Here is a 17960-nt window from a genome sequence, read left to right as displayed (position 1 = left end):
TGAGAAATATAGCTTTCAAATCTATATTTTTATCATTATAATTGTAGCTACCATTTACTCCAGGCAACCATTGCCACCTTATTGCTCTTGTTTCTCTCAAATTCATTGTCCATTTTGCATCCAGAATGAGTTTCCTAAACTACAGATATAGAAGGGACCAGAAAACAGGTGGGGACCTACTTGGTTCTCTTAGGTCTAAATGGGAAGAGTTAACACAGCACTTCCCTCTATCTGGGCATGTATGACTGGAGTCAAGATGGGGAAGATCAGAACACAATGACTGGGGATTCGTAAGGGTGCCCTGTGAGAATGTTTCTAAAAAGATCTGATGCTCATTTTGGCCCTTGAAGGGATTGTAGGAAACCTGAACAGTTGTTTTGACTCCCCCTTCCCTCTGAGACTAACCGAGTATGATCCTTTTCAGCTAAGGTGGTTTGGGAACAGAGAGATTTAGTCCCAACAGTAGGACCTGAGTCCCAGAGATAGAAGATTATCTACTTAAAATGAGTTTTCTATATTTTCTTTCTGTTTATCTTTCTGCAACATCAGAATTTATTGCAACACTTATTTATAGTTCAAGCTATGGTAATAAGTTTTAGTTTCAGGTAAAAGACATCCTTTCCAATTAAATGCAATGCAATAAATGCTTTTGCATATATATCCTCTTCTCTCTTCTCTCCTCATGAAGGTGCTCTAGTTCATTACTCTCTTTTTATGAACCCCATATAGCATTCAGTCTTAGTACAACACATTTCAGAATTTAAAGATCTAATGTTTTCCTTTTAAAATAACCTTTTTAAAATACAGTTTAACGTAATCTCAGGCCACCAACATGCCTCATAGGAGCTTTAACAATTGCCTGCTTACTAGCTTCTCAGTCTACAAACCATTTAATCCATTAATTGCTTTGCCTCCAAAATACTCATTTAATCTGCAGATTGGAGCTCTGTTTAATACTTGCAGAATGAAGTTCAAAGGCTTACATTGGCTGACAAAAATCTTTCACTACCTCTTCCACCCACAATTCATTCTGTCTTCCAGGTTGAACTACTTGGGATTCCTGACTTCATTCATCTGCACCTATGAACATGCGTTTTTCTCTGCCTAGAGTTCCCTTCTACCCTCATCTTCAAAGCATACTATACTCAACTTAAAAACTCAGCTCAATAATCAACCGAGGAGCCTTTCCAAACCTCCTGGTTAGATCTGATCACTCCTTTCTTTATGTGTTTGCTTATATCTTATTACCTCTAATGTTGTACTTCATCACACACTGTGGAAACACATTTTTAACATTTCTTCTACTAAATCAAATGCCCTTTAAGCTTTAGATAGAACCTAGTATATAGGGAATGCTCAATAAATTTTTGTTTTGAAAGATATATATATAAATATAAATACCTTTTTATATTTTTAAACTTTATTGTTGAGAATATTGCAAATGTACACTCCTTGTCAAACCCTCATTGACCCTTTCATCCCCCTCCTGCCCCTTCCCCAGGCCTTCCCTGAACTATTGTTTGTCTATGGGCTATGTATTCATGAACATGAGTTCTTTGTTTAATCTCTTTTCATCCCCCAACTTCAGAAATATGTCAGTCTGTTGCATATTTCACTGTCTCTGGATCTATTTTTGTTCATCAGTTTTTGTTGTTGATTATATTCCATAAATGAGTGAGATCATGTGATACTTATTTTCTCTGACTGGCATATTTTGCTTAGCATAATGCTCTCCAGGTACATCCATGCTGTTGCAAATAGTAAAAGTTCTTTCATTTTTACAGCAGCATAGTATTCCATTGTGTAGATGTAACACAGGTTTTTAATCCACTCATTTACTGATAGGCACTTAGGCTGTTTCCAAATCTTAGCTATTGTAAATTGCATTGCTATGAACTTCGGGGTGCAAACATTCTCACTGATTGGTGTTTTGGGTCTGTTAGGATTTATTCCTAGAAGTGGGATCACTGGGTCAAATGGGAGTTCCACCTTTAATTTTTTGAGGAAACTTCATACTGTTTTCCACAGAGGCTGCACCAGTCTGCATTCTCACCAGCAGTGTACCAGGGTTCCCTTTTCTCCACATCCTTGCCAGTATTTTTCATTTGTTGATTTTTTGATGATAGCCATTCAGAAAGGTGTCAGATGGTACCTTATTGTCATTTTGATTTGCATCTCTCAAATGATTAGTAACTTTGAGCATTTTTTCATATGCCTCTTGGCCTTCTGTATGTCAGGTTTCCAGAAGTGTCTATTTAGGTACTTTGCCCATTTTATGATTGGATTGTTTATCTTCTTTTTGTTAAGTTGTATGAGTCCCCTGTAAATTTTGGAGATTAAACCCTTATCGGATGTAACATTGACAAATATGTTCTCCCATATAGTGGGCTCCATTTTCATTCTGTTGATGCTTTCTTATTCTGTGCAGAAGCTTTTTATTTTGATGTAGTCCCATTTGCTTATTTTCTCCTTAGTTTCCATTGTCTTAGGAGATGTATTAGTAAATGTATTGCTACAAGATATGTTTGAAATTTTGCTGCATATGGCTTCTTCTAAGATTTTTATGGTTTCCATTCATACATTTAAATATTTTATTAATTTTTAACTTACCTCGTGCAATGTTGGTGGGAATGCAGACTGGTGCAGCCATTGTGGAGAACAGTATGGAGTTTCCTCAAAGAATTAAAAATGGAACTCCCATTTGACCCAGTGAACACACTTCTAGGAATATATCCCAAGAAACTAGAAACACCAATTAGAAAGGACATATGCACCCCTATGTTCATAGCAGCACAATTCACATAGCTAAGATTTGGAAACAACCTAAGTGCCCATCAGTAGATGAGTGGATTAAAAAACTGTAGTACATCTACATAATGGAATACTACGCTGAGGTTAAAAAAGAAGGAGTTCTTACCATTTGCAACAGCATAGATGGAACTGGAGAGCATTATGCTAAGTGAAATAAGCCAGTCAGAGAAAGATAAATATCACATGATCTCACACATATGGAATATAATGAACAACATAAACTGATAAAACAAAAACAGATCCAGAGGCAGAGAAGCATTGATCAGATCGTCAAACCTCAGAGGGAAGGTAGGGGAGGGGAGGATGCGGGTAAGGGGGAAAGATCAACCAAAGGACTTATATGCAAGCATATAGGCCTAACAAATGGACACTAACAACAGGGAGGTGAGGGCATGAGTGGGGAGGATGGGGGGAGTAATGTGGGGATAATGACACATATATAATAACTTAATCAATAAAGAAGTTTAAAAAAATAAAAATAGATTTAAAAATTTTTTTAAATTTATTTTTGTGTAGTTGGTGGTCTAGTTTAATTTTTCACATGTATCTGTCAATTTTTCCCAAACCATTTATTGAAGAGACTGTCTTGACTCCATAGTATGATCTTGTTTCCTTTGTCAAATATTAATTGAGCATAATGGCTTGGGTCAATTTCTAGGTTTTCTGTTCTGTTCCATTGGTCGATATATCTGTTTTTGTACCAGTACCAGGCTGTTTTTAACATAGTGGCTTTGTAGTATAGCTTGATATCTGATATTGTGATCTCTCCAACTTTGTTCTTCTTTCTCAGGATTGCTGTGGCTATTAGGGGTAGTTTTTTATTCCACATAAATTTTTGGAGAGTTTGTTAAATATGCTGTTGGTATTTTAATGGAGATGCACTAAATATATAGATTGCTTTGGATAGTATGTACATTTTAATGATGTTGATTCTACCAATCCATGAACATGGTATATTTTTCAACGTATTTATACCTTCCTCAATTTCTTTTTTCAATGTCCTGTAGTTTTCCGAGTACAGGTCTTTTACCTTAATTTAGTTTATTTCTAGGTATCTTAATTTTGTTGCTGCAATGGTAAATGGGATCGTTTTTTAAATTTCTCTATCTGTGAGTTCATTATTGCTGCATAAAAATGCCATAGATTTCTGGGTGTTAATTTTGTCTCCTGCTACATTGCTGAATTCATTTATTAAATCTAGTAGTTTTTTGATGGAGTCTTTAGAGTTTTCTATGTACAATATTATGTCATCTGTGAATAAGGACAGTTTTACTTCCTCTTTTCTAATTTGGATGCTTTTTATTTCTTCTTCTTGTCTGATCGCTATGCCTAGCACTTCCAGTACTGTGTCAAACAGGAATGGTAAAAGTTGGCATCCATGTCTTGTTCCTGCTGTTATGGAACATTTTTTTAGTATTTGCCCATTGAGTATGATGTTGGCTGTAGGCTTGTCATATAAGGCTTTTATTATTTTGAGGTATGATCCCTCTATTCCTACTTTGCTGAGAGTTTTTATCCAAAAGGGTGTTAGATTTTGTCAAATACGTTCTCTGCATCAATTGATATGATCATGTGATTCTTGTCTTGCAATCTGTTAATGTGGTGTATCACGTTATTGCATCCCTGGAATAAATCCCACATGGTGTATTAACTTTTTAATGCATTGGTGGATGAGATATGCTAAATGTTGTTGAGGATTTTAGCATCTATGTTCATTAGGGATATTGGCCTGTAATTCTCTTTCGTTGTAGTGTCTCTGTCTGGTTTTGGGATTAGGTTAATGCTGGATTCATAGAAAGAGCTTGAAAGTGTTCCTTCCTCTTAAATTTTTTTGAGTAGTCTGAGGAGGGTAGATATTAGTTTTTCTTGGTATATTTGGAAAAACTCCCCCGTGAAGCCATCTGGACTAGGGCCTTTGTTGGCTGGAAATTTTTTGGTTACTGCATCAATTTCATCAGTAATTATTGGTCTATTCAGGTTTTCTGATTCTTTATTGAGTTTTGGAAGATTGTATTTTTCAAGGAATATGTCTATTTCATCTAGGTTGTTCAGTTTATTGGAATAGACTTGTTTCTCATGTTTTGTTTTTTACAATCCTTTGTATTTCTGTGGTGACGGTTGTTATTTCATCTCTTTCATTTCTGATTTTGTTTATTTGAGTCCTCTTTCTTTGCTTTATGGTGAGCCAGGCTAGAGATTCATCAATCTTGTTTATCTTTTCAAAGATCCAGCTCTTGGTTCTATTGATCTTTTGTATTGTTTTCATTTATTTCCAGTCTGATCTTTATTATTTTCTTTATTCTACCTACTCTGGGCTTTTCTTGTTACTCTTTTTCATCTAATTCTTTATGCTGTAGGGTTAGATAACTTATTACTAGTTTTTCTTGTTGTTTTTTTGAGGTAGGCCGGTTGTGCTATGCACTCTCCTCTCAGGATTGCTTTCACTGTGTCCCATATATTATGAATTGTTGTGTTTTTATTGTCATTTGTTTCAGAATATTTTTTATTTCTTCCTTGATATCTTTTGTAACCTAGTCATTGTTTAATAGCATGCTATATAGTCTCCAAATGTTTGTTTTTTTTAAATTAATAAATCTTTATTGCTGAGATTATTACAGATGTTCCTCTTTTTTTCCCCCATAGCTCCCCTCCACCTGGTTCCCACCCCACCAATGCCCTTACACCCTGCCACTGTCCTCATCCATAGGTGTAAGATTTTTGTCCAGTCTCTTCCCGCACCCCCCACACCTCCTTCCCCCCAAGAATTGTCAGTCCACTCCCTTTCTATGCCCCTGATTCTATTATATTCACCAGTTTATTCTAACTTAATTTTTAGGTTCACTTGTTGATAGATATTTATTTGTTGTCACTTTGTTGTTCACAATTTTTATCTTTACCTTTTTCTTCTTCTTCCTCTTCTTAGAGAATATCCTTCAGCATTTCATATAATTCTGGTTTGGTGGTGATGAACTCCTTTAGCTTTTTCTTTTCTGTGAAGCTCTTTATCTGACCTTCAGTTCTACATAATAGCTTTGCTGGGTAGAGTAATCTTGGTTGTAGGTTCTTGGCATTCATCACTTTGAATATTTCTTGCCACTCCCCTCTGGCCTGCATGGTTTCGGTTGAGAAATCAGCTGACAGTCATATGGGTACTCCCTTGTAGGTAACTAACTGTTTTTCTCTTGCTGCTTTTAAGATTCTCTCTTTGTCTTTAGCCCTTGACATTTTAATTATGATGTGTCTTGGTGTGGTCCTCTTTGGATTCCTCTTATCTGGGGTTTTCTTTGCTTCCTGGACTTGTAAGTCTATTTCTTTCATCAGGTAGGGGAAGTTTTCTGTCATTATTTCTTCTGATAGGCTTTCAGTATCTTGCTCTCTCTCTTCTTCTGGCACCCCGATAATTCGGATGTTGGTACATTTGAAATTATCCCAGAGGCTCCTTACACTATCTTCATATTTTTGGATTCTTTTTTCGTTTTCCTTTTCCAGATGGGTGTTTTTTGCTTCTTCGTATTTCAAATCTTTGACTTGATTCTTGGGATCCTCTAGTCTGCTGTTGGATCTCTGTATATTATTTTTAATTTCAGTCAGTGTATGTTTAATTTCTGACTGGTCCTTTTCCATTTTTTTGGCATTCTCATTAAGATCCTCGAAGGTCTCACAAAGTTCCTTGGAGGTTCGTAGAAGATTCTTGAGTAACCTTATAACTGTGGTTTTGAACTCTATGTCCTCCATTAGTTTGCTTTCCTCCATTTCTTTCATTTGTGACATGTTTCTTTGTCTCCGAATTTTTGGCTGACTTTGAGATCCTGCTGTGTCTACAGTGGAAGAAATGCTGTGCTGGAGACACCCTTATGAGGTAGGACTTGCTTCAGTGGGGCTTTGGTGCTCACTGAGTCTGCTTCTTGAGTGTGTTTCTTATGGATGTGAGCAGTTGAAATCTGGTGTCTGACTAGGGGTACCCTGGCTCCTGGATCTCAAGTCAACCACTGTGTGAGTCCACCCAGCAGGAGCTACAGTGATATCAGGAGATTTCTCCTCTTTGGGGTTTGGAAGTTTTGGAGCTCTCTGACCCAGCTGCAGTTTGTTAGGTTAGGCTGCAAAAGCACAGGTGATTCTTTTGTGCTGCTGCGCACAGCTTGGATGGAGATGTAAACTGAGTGGGGTGGGGTCTCAGAGAATCACCAGGGCGGAGCAAACAGCAATGGCTGTCGTCAGCCATCTCCGCAACTCCGTGTCTCTGCATCCCCGAGTCCCCGAGTCCCACACCCCCACAGCAACAATGATCCCTGAGAGCAGCTCTGCGAGAAAGTCACCCTCGCTTTCCGAGCTGCTGCAAGACAGTCCAGTTTCTCCCTGTAGGAGTCTGGGACCCCAGAGTCTCGCCGTAAATGAGTTCAGTGCATTCAAGAGCTTGTATCCCCTTCCGATTGAAAAAAAACGTGCACCCAGGTGCAGCCTGGTTCGCACACCTCCGTACCTCTGTTCTTGGTGCCTCTGCACCTCCTACCCAGTCTCAATGCTTTTTTTTTCTTTCCTTCTAGTTGTAGGACTTCCATTCAGCCAGCTTTCCCATGGTTCTGGATGATAGTTGTTTTGTCTTATAGTTGTAGTTTTAATGTTGTTGTGGGGGGCAGCACATACAGGTTTATACCTTATGCCGCCATCTTGGTTCTGCTTGATTGTTTTTATTTGTTGATTTCTAATTTTATGACATTGTGATCTGAGAAGATGGTTGATATGATTTCAATCTTCTTGAATTTGTAGACTTAGCCTGTGTCCTAATATGTGGTCTATCTTTGAAAATTTCCCATGTGCTCTTGAGAAGAATGTATATTCCATGACTTTGTGACAAAATGTTCTGAAGATGTCAATTAGTTCCATCTGATCTAGTGAGTCATTTAGGATTGATGTTTCTTTGTTGATTTTTTGTCTAGAGGATTTATCCAGTGATGTAAATTGGGTATTAAAAGTCTCTTATTATGGTTATTATATTGCTGCCAATCTCTCCATTGATATCTTCCACAAGTGTTTTTATGTATGTGAATGCTCCTGTGTTATGTTCATATATGTTTACCAGGGTTATATACTCTTGTTGCATTGATCCCTTTAGTAGTATGAAGTGGCCTTCCTTATCTCTTGTCTATGGCCTAAATTTTGAGGTCTATTTTGTCAGCTATAGTATTGCTACCCTGACTTTTTTTTCATTTCCATTTGCCAGAAAATTTTCCCCCCATCCTTTTACTTTCAGTCTGTGTGAGCCCTTTGTTCTCAGGTGGGTCTCTTGTAGACAGCATATATATGGGTCATGTTTTCTTATCCATTAGCCACCCTATGTCTTTTGATTGGAGCATTTAATCCATTTACATTTAAGGTTATAATTGCTAGGTACTTGTCTGTTGCCATTTTAATTCTTTATGTCTGTGTTTCTCCTTCTCTCTCTATTCCTATTTCTTATATCAGTTCATTTAGGATTTCTTTCAATGCTGGTTTGGTGGTGATCAAGTCCCTTACCTGTTTTTGTCTATGAAATTCCTAATTTCACCTTCAATTTTGAATGATAGCCTTGTTGGTAGAGTATTCTTGAGTTCAGTCCCTTGCTTTTAATTACTTTGCATATTTCATCACATTCCCTTCTGGCCAGATGTGTTTCTGTTGAGAAATCATTTGATAGTCTAATTGGAGAGCCCTTTTAGTTAACTTTCTGTCTCTCTCGTAGCTCTTAAGATTCTTTCTTTGTTGTTAATGTTTGCCATTGTAATTATGTCGTTTTCTTAGTGTGGATTTTTTGGTTTCATCTTGTTCGGGACTCTGTGCTTGTGTGACTAGCCCCTCAAGTCAGGGAAGTTTTCTGTCTTATTTATTCAAACAGGTTTTCTATTCCTTGCTCAGTTTCAACTCCTCCTGGCACCCCTATTATGTAGATGTTGCTTCATTTCATCTTGTCCCTAAGCTCCCTTAAACTCTCCTGCTTTTTAATTTTTGTTTCCAATTGCTGTTTAGATTGGGTGTTTTTCTACCCTGTCTTCTAACTCACTGATTTGGTCCTCAGATTTTTTTGTCTACTGATGAAATCTTGCATTGTGTTCTTTATTGCAGCAATGTCATTCTTCATTTCCTCTTAATTTTTACACATTTTGGGGAATTTCTCATTCAGACGTTTGAACATCCTTATAATCATTACTCTGAATTCTTTCTCTGACAAATTGTTTCCTTTCATTTCATTTATTTCTCTTTCTGGAGATTCTTCCTTTTCTTTCCTTTGGGGATTATTTTTTTGCCTCCCCATTTTTGCTGTCCCTTGGTATTTGTTTCTATCTAATGTGAGTTGCTGACAATTTATGGCCTTGGGCAGCCTGCTTTTGGTCTGAGAAGTTGAAGCCCCTAGTGCCCCAATGATCCAGGACTCCTTAGCTCAGAGGCTGGGTCTGCATTGAGTCTTACACCTTTAATTTCTCTGCTCTGAGTTGCATTCTCTTCCTCCAAAGATCTGTTCCCTTAGTTTTCCGCTGCTGGTGCTGGTGTTGGCAGGGTCAGTTGCACAGATTCTCCATTGTGTGACTCCCTGTGAGGTTCCAGAGCCCTTTGGCATGCTATTCACTGAGCAGCCCTAGCATCTGGGACAGGGTGGTGCAGTAGGACCCTGTGGCTTACCCCATAAGCCTGTTCTGGAGGGCTGGGTGGGGTATCATGCTGGGGTCCCTGGCCAGTACAGCCGGTGCTATCCTTGGGGCTGGCCAGGAACCTGGTCTGATAGTCCTTGCGGCTGGGCAGGCGCTGGGCTGGGATTCCTGGGTTTGCAGCAAGCATGTAGTTGATTCAGTCCCAAGGGCTGGGTGGATAGGGGTGTGGGGTCCCCTACCTTTCACTCACCACTGGTGGTCCAGGAGCACAGGGTCTAGTAACACTGTGTTTGGGAGCACAAGTAGGGAGTCACAGCACAGGAGGTCTCTCTTGCCTACAGTCACTGTGGGCATCTGGGAACTGGTGGCGTGGTAGGGCTCCATTCAGTCTAAGGGCCCAGTGGTGGCTGGTGAGAGGCTCACCACTTGGGTTCAGGGTGGTGTCTTAGGGGAGTCTGGATGTTGGTGTGGCTGCGCTCCTGGACTACACTGTTCCCCTCTTCAAGATGGTGTGGGCTCTGTGCCAAAGCCATTACTGGCCTGGGAGTGCCTGCAGCAGTAGCAGGGGCTTCCTGTCATTCAGTAGAACCTGATTTGCCAGTCCCCTGGACTCCTGCGAGACCTAACTGTCACACACACACACACACACACACACACACACACACACACACATCACACACGTCCACATACTCCCCTTTCACTCCTTTACTCACTCACACTTTCTCCCTCACTGACGTCCTGTTGGCCACCATGTTCCAATATCTATGATTTCCAAATTTGTCAAACTAAAATTTTGTTTGATAGGTACTCCTAAAATAATGCATATGTCTGCCATTATATTCACCAAAAAAGGTTGGGCTTGATCAGAGTAGGAATGGAACAGAGAGGGAAGGAGAAGATAATTCCCTCAATATGTCTTTCGGGTATCCCAGGTCTACTCTACAAAGGATGCCTTTTATAAAAGTTAGTCATTTGATCATGTAGAAAAATAAAGCCTATCTTCGTGGCTTTCTGAAGTATCCAGGGTATTGCACACTGTCCCACTTCAAGTGAGAAGCTGCTAGTCTAATGTGGAATGAAAGTTTCTACCAGATCAAGCATTCACATAAAGAATTCATGTTTGTAAGCCATGAATTTACATCTCCACATTCATTTACATCTGCACCTTCTTGCCCACCTGCTGTTTATCCCATTTCTGACCCTGATGCTAGTTTGTATCTCTGTCCTTCTGGGTACTTAGAAGCCTCCTGCCAGTTATCTCATCTCCCTACTGTCATTGAACTTAACTGGTGCCTCCTTGGTTAAAGTATCAGGGACACCTTGGCTCAGGTTTAACCCCTTGCTTGGTTGACCATACACAGAATCACCTACCTTATTGCAAGTATGAAATCATATCAAAGATTTAATATAGTGAGTCCAATGTAAATAAAATAATTCTGAATCACATGTCAATTGGTCTTAATATGATTTATGATTTGGCTTCACCACCCCTAGGAAATTATTTTAATACTTAAGAGCTAAGTGAAAAAATACAAGAAGAGGTGAATTTTCTATTTCTTGAATGAAGAATGGTGTCCACTGGCTAGAAGGCTGCACAACTGAAAAAAATCACTACTGCAAAACAAAATGTAAACCAATTTTAATGGAAATAAATATTTTCTATATTAGGACACAGACAGCATTTATACATTTATAAAAGGTTCTTTACTTTGGATAAGCTGCTTTTCTTTTCAATGTTCCACAATAACATTGTTAAACTTTAGTCACAAATAAATGGTTATCTTTGAGAGAGAATCAAGTTTTAGCAATATTTTTAATTTTAGGATTGGGATTCCAAAATGATGGTAGATTAAGTGGAAGCTGTACTGACACTCTCCCAGGACCAAACTGGAAATACAACTAAAATACTGAAAAACCACCCTGAAAAATCAATTGAAGACAGCTGGAGAAAACCCTAATAACCAAGGACATAAAGTAGAGAGCATAGACACTGGGAGGAAGTGCAAAGTCACAAAAAGGGTGGCCGGGCTCCCACAGATAGCAGCTGAAATTCCAGAGGGATATCTCAGCTGTGGGAGATTCCCACTGAGAACTCTGGGTTCTAATCCCAAAGCTGGGCTCCACAGCCCAGAGCAACAAAACTGATAAAGGTGCCCACATTATAACATCTGGCTGTGAAAAGCATCAGGTTTGCTGTCTGCCAGCCAGAGATTGCTGAAAATGAAGGCACCATCTTAAGGGCCAATGCACAAAATTTTGTGTGGAGCCACTCACCTTGGGCTCTGGTGGAGGGAAGGCAGAGTGGAATGGAGCTATGTGAGCAGAAGTCAAGATTGAGGGCTCTGGGGTTGGAGCTCAGAAGGCAGCCACCCTGGTTTTCTTCATGCTGCAGAGGAAATAGTCTGAGGCTAATCAAGTCTGAGTGTCAATGGGACTGCAGACAGAGGCAGGTTTCTGGAGGCCTTGAGTCTTTGCTTGATCTAATCCCAGGCCCAAGACTAGGTGTAGCAGAACCTGATGCACATCTTGGTCCTTTTCAAAGGCACCCATCCCCAGCAGAGGGAGATACAAGCTGTGGATTGCTGATAGCTCCAAACAGGGTACTCAGGGCCAGGCACAACTAACGTCGTACATTGTCTTTTATTAGAGATAGGAAGTTGTAGCAGACCTACTTAATACACAGACACAAATCCAAACAAGCAGCCAAAATGTGGAAACAGAAAAATAAGCCCCAAATGAAAGAACAAGAGTACTCTCCAAAAGAAGAGCTAAATGAAATGGAAAAGAAATTTATTAGACATAGAGTACAGAATAATGATAAGAAAGATGCTCAACAGCATGAGAAGAGATATAGTAACTATGAAGAATGGCATAGCACTAATAAAGAACACAGTACAAGGAATACACAGCAGATTAGGGGAAACCAAGGATCAGATCAGTGAATTATAAGATAGGGTAGAAAAAAATCACTCAATCAAAGAACTGGAAAAAAAAAGGAACAAACAAACCACAATTAAGATAGGAGGAAAGCTTAAGGGAGCTGTGGGACAAAATGAAATGTAACGTGCTCCCATCATTGGAGTCCCAGAAGGGGAAGAGAGTGAACAATAAATGGAATACATATTTGAAGAAATAATGGCAGAAAATCTCCCTAACTTGGAAAGAAAAAGTCACACAAGTTCAGGAGGGAAAGAGAGTCCCAAACAAGAAGAACCCAAACAGGCCCATGCCCAGAAATATCATAATTAAAATGCTAAATATTAAAAACAAAGAGAGACTCTTAAAGGCAGCAAGAGAATAGCAATTTGTTACCTACAAAACTACTCCCATAAGGCTGTCACCTGATTTCTCATCAGAAACTCTACAGGCAAGAAGGGAATGGCATGAAATATTCAAGGTAATGAGAAGCAAGAATCTGAAGCCCAAATTACTATATCCACCAAAGCTATCAATCAAAATAGATGGTAAAATAAAGAGCTTCCCAGAAAAAAAAGGCTAGAGGGCTTTATCACCACCAAACCAGTACTGCAAGAGATGCTAAAGGAACTTCTGTAATAAGAAGAGAGAGAGAGAAAGAGAGAGAGAGAGAGAGAGAGAGAGAGAGAGAGAGAGAGAGACATAGGGATAAAGAATTAAAATGGCAATAAATAAATACCTATCAATAATAACATCCTATCTAATAAAAGAGAAACATGGTAATTAGAGTACGACCGCTACCCTTTCCATTGGATAATCAGGGCTATGTGCAAATTAATTGCCAGCCAAGATGGTGGCCGGCAGCCAGGCAGCTTGAAATTAGCATGAGGCTTGCTTGCTTCAGTGACGGAGGAAACCTATGTTCCCCGACTGCCTTGCCGGCCTCTGAGCCTGCAGTTTGAAACATTGTAATAAATATAGAAGCTAAACAAAACCCCAGAAACCTGCTTTCAGCCGGCCGGGATCTCAGAGCTGGAGTTATACATTGTTTTGATTATAGAACCCAAACAAACCAGATACCTGCTTTCAGCAGCAGAGGCCTCAGAGCTGGAGCCTCAGAGCTAAAGCTGGCCCAGAATAAAAAAAAGAAAAAAAGAAATAAAGGAGCGGTTGGGAGCTTCCGTCACCCCCCAGCCTGAAAACAGCCTTCAGCCCCTCACCCAGACGGGCCAGGCACCCCAGTGGGGACCCCCACCCTGAAGGGTATGACCAGCTGCAAACAGCCATCATCCCCTCACCCAGGCTGGCCAGGCACCCCAGTAGGGACCCCCACCCTGATCCAGGACACCCTTCAGGGCAAACCAGCCGGCCCCAACCCGTGCACTAGGCCTCTATCCTATATAGTAAAAGGGTAATATGCCTCCCAGCACCGGAAACAGTGTAGACACGAGGCCTCTCGGCACCAGGATCAGTGTGACAGGGGGCAGCGCCCAAACCCCCTGATCGCCCTGCGGCTCTGTGTGTGACTGGGGGTGGGGCCACAACCTCCCTATCGGCCCTGCTCTGTTCTTGACAGGGGAAGGCGCCCCAACCCCCTGATAAGCCTTGCTCTGTGCCTGATAGGGGGAAACTGCCCAACCCCCTGATCGCCCTGTGGCTCTGTGTGTGACAGGGTGCGGCGCCCCAACCCCCTGATCGGCCCTGCTCTGTGTGTGACGGGGTAGAGCCATAACCTCCCCATCGGCCCTGACCTGAGTGTGACAGGGTGTGGCATCCCAACCCCTTGATCCGCCCTGCTCTGTGTGTGACAGGGGGTGGTGCCCCAACTCCCCTATCGGCCCTACTCTGTGAGTGACAGGGGGCAGTGCCCCAACCCCCTGATTGGGCCTGCTCTGTGCGTGACAGGGGGTGGTGCCGCAACCTCCCCATCAACCCTGCCTTGAGTGTGACAGGGGACGGTGCCCCAACCCCCCAATCAGCCCTACCCTGAGCGTGACTGAGGGTGGCATCACAACCTCCCGATCTGCCCTGCTCTGTGCATGACAAGGGAGGCGCCCCAACTCCCCAATCGTCCCTGGTCTGAGCCCGACCAGGGGCTGCACCTAGGGATTGGGCCTGCCCTCTGCCACCCGGGAGCAGGCCTAAGCCAGCAGGTCATTATCTTCTAAGGGGTCCCAGACTCTGAGAGGGCACAGGCCGGGCTGAGGGACCCCTCCTTCCCCCCGAGTGCACAAATTTTTGTGCACCGGGCCTCTAGCTAAGTATAAATGTCTTAAATGCTCTAATCAAAAGACATAGGATAGCTGGATGAATCCAAAAGCATGATCCAATTATATGCTGTCTACAAAAGACCTGCCTCACAACAAAATATTCACACAGGATGAGACTGAAAGGATGGGAAAAAATTACCATGCAAATTGGAATGAAAAAAAAAGCTGGGGTAGCAATAATCATATTTGAGAAAACAGATTTCAAAATGAAGGCCACCACAAGAGACAACAGAGGTGACTACATAATACTAAAGAGATCAATCCAAAAAGAGGATATAAGCCTGGTAAACATATATACACCCAATATAGAAGCACCTAAATATATACCAATTCTTCTGGAGGACTTCAAGGGAGAGATCGACAGAAATACAGTCAATGTAGGGAACTTTAACACTCCACTGACTTCATTGGATAGATCTCCCAGATACAAATTTAACAAGGAAACAGAGACTCTAAATGGCACACTGGAATAGATGAATTTGATTAATATTTTTAGAACATTTCACCCCAAAATTGTAGAATATACATTCTTCTCAAGTGCGCATGAGTTATTATCAAAGATAGATGACATGTTAGGACATAAAACAAGTCTATGATTTCAAGAAGATTAAAATCATATCAAGCATCTTCTCAGATCACAATGAAAGATAATTAAAAATCAACTACAATAAAATACTCAAAAACATTCAAACACATGGAGGCTAAGTAGCATGTTATTAAACAATGAATGAGTTACCAATGAGATCAAGAAAGAAATAAAAACACACAACAACCCAATATCTATGGGGACACAGCAAAAGCGACCCTGAAAGGGAAGTTCATAGCATTATAGGCCTAACTAAAAAACACACAACAACACAAAACAAACAAACAAACAAACAAAAATCAATGAACCCAAGAGCTGAATTTTTGAAAAATTAAGCAAGATTGATGAATCTTAAGCCAAACTAATCAAGAAACAAGGAAAGAGGACCCAAATAAAATCAGAAGCAAAAGCAGTGAAGTAACAACTGATACCATGGAAATACAAAGGATTGTAAGAAAATATTATGAAGAACTACATGCCAACAAACTGGACAATGTGGATGAAATGGACAAATTCCTATAAAAACATAATCTTCCAAAACTCAAACAGGAGGAATCAGAAAACATGAATAGGGTAATAACAACTGATGAAATAGAAGCAGTAATTTAAAAACTCCCAGCAAATAAAAACCCTCTTCTGGGAAGCTTCACAGTGACTTTTACCAAACATTCAAAAATACGTATCCTCCTCAAAATATTCAAAAAATCTAAGAGGACGAAACACTTCCAAGCTCTTTCTATTAGGCCAGTATTATCCTAATTCCAAAACCAGATAAAGACACTACAAAGAAAGAGAATTATAGACCAATATCCCTGATGAACATAAATTCTAAAATCCTCAAAATATTAGCAAATCAGACCTAGCAATACATTAAAAAGAATATACACAAGGATCAAGTGGGATTTATGTCAGGGATGCAAGACAGGTACAATATTTGCAAATCAATGTGGTAAATCACATAAACAGATTGCAAGACAAAAATCACATGATTATATCAATTGATGCAGAAAAAGCATTTGATAAAATCCAGCACCCTCTTTTGGTAAAAACTTTCAGAAAGATGGGAATAGAGGGATCATGCCTCATATATGGCAAATCTACAGCCAACATCATACTCAACAAAATTAACAAAAACTAAAACCATTTTCCCTAAGAACAGGAGCAAGACAGTGATTCCCACTTTCACCACCCCTATTCAACATAGTACTAGAATTCCTAGCCATAGCAATCAGACAAGAAAAAAAAAAAGGCATTCAAATTTTAAAGGAGGAAGTAAAACTGTCAGTATTTGCAGATGACATGATATTTTACATAGAAAATCCTAAAGACTTCATAAAAAAACTACTAGATTCAATAAATGAATTTGGCAACATATCAGAATATAAAAGTAACAGCCAGAAATCTATGACATTTTTATGCACCAATGATGAATTCTCAGAAGAGAAACTAAAAAAAAAAAAAAAAAAAAAAAATCCCATTTACCCATTGTAACACCAAAAAATTAAGATACTTAGGAATAAACTTAACCTGGGAAGCAAAAGACCTGTACTTGGAAAACTACAGGACATTGAAAAAAAAGATAAAGGAAGATGTAAACAAGTAGAAGAACATACCATATTCATGGATTGGTAGAATCAACATCATTAAAATGTCTGTAATTACCCAAAGCAATCTATAGATTTAATGCAATCCCTATTGAAATACCAATGGCATATTTCACAGTTCTAGAATAAACACTCCAAAATTTTATATTGAGCCTAAAAAGACCCAAATAGCTGAGAAAGAACAAGGTTAGAGGAATCATAATACTAGATATCAAGTTATACTACAAAGCCACTGTTCTCAAAAAAGCCTAGTACTGGCACAAAAACAGATATAGATCAATGAAACAGAACAGAGACCCTGAAATCATCCCAAGCCATTACGCTCAATCAATATTTTACAAAGGAGTCAAGAACATACAATGGTGTATGCACAGTCTCTCCAATAAGTGGTTTTGGGGAAATTGTACAGATACATGCAAAAAATGAAGCTAGACCACCAACTTACACCATACATTAGAATAAATTATAAGTACCGCGCGCTAACCGATTGCGCAACTGGAGCTCCTACATTAGAATAAATTAAACTTAAATGTAAGTCATGAAAACATAAAAATCTTAGAAGAAACCATCAGCAGCAAAACCTCACATGTCTCACATAGGAATATGTTTGCTGTTACATCTCCTAGGATAAAACAAAATAGGGGAAAATAAACAACTTCTGCACAGAAAAAAAATTAACAAAATGACATGACAGCCCACTGTCTGGTAGAATATATTTGGCAATGATACATTTGATAAAGGTTTAATATCTAAAATATATAGGGAACTCATACAGCTGACAAAAGGAAGACAAAGAATCCAATTAAAAAATGGGACATGACCTAAATAGACACTTCTCCAAAGCAGACATACAGTTGGCCAAGAGACATGAAAAAATGCTCAAAGTCATTGATCATCAGAGGGATGCAAATTAAAATGATAATGAGTTATCAACTGACACCTATCAGAATGGCTTCCATCAACAAAGAAACTAATGACAAGTGCTGGCAAGGATGTGGAGAAAAGAAAACCCTAGTACACTACTAGTGCGAATGCAGACTGGTGCAGCCACTGTGAAAAAGAGTATGAAGTTTCCTCAAAAAATTAAAAATGGAACTATCAGAAGAACAAAATTGGAGGGATCACAATACCAGACATCAAACTATATTAC

General features: G+C 39.7%; 1 pseudogene; it reads right to left on the bottom strand.

Annotated features, from left to right (window-relative positions):
* The window catches only part of LOC118650506, a 57059-nt pseudogene extending 47438 nt beyond the window's left edge, over positions 1 to 9621 (bottom strand).
* Between the last annotated feature and the right edge of the window lie 8339 nt (positions 9622 to 17960).

Source organism: Myotis myotis, unplaced genomic scaffold, assembly GCF_014108235.1.
Source record: "Myotis myotis isolate mMyoMyo1 unplaced genomic scaffold, mMyoMyo1.p scaffold_m19_p_3, whole genome shotgun sequence".
Taxonomy (NCBI): Eukaryota; Metazoa; Chordata; class Mammalia; order Chiroptera; family Vespertilionidae; genus Myotis; species Myotis myotis.
The sequence above is the reverse complement of the archived record's forward strand: the minus strand, read 5'-3'. Positions and strand labels throughout refer to the sequence as shown.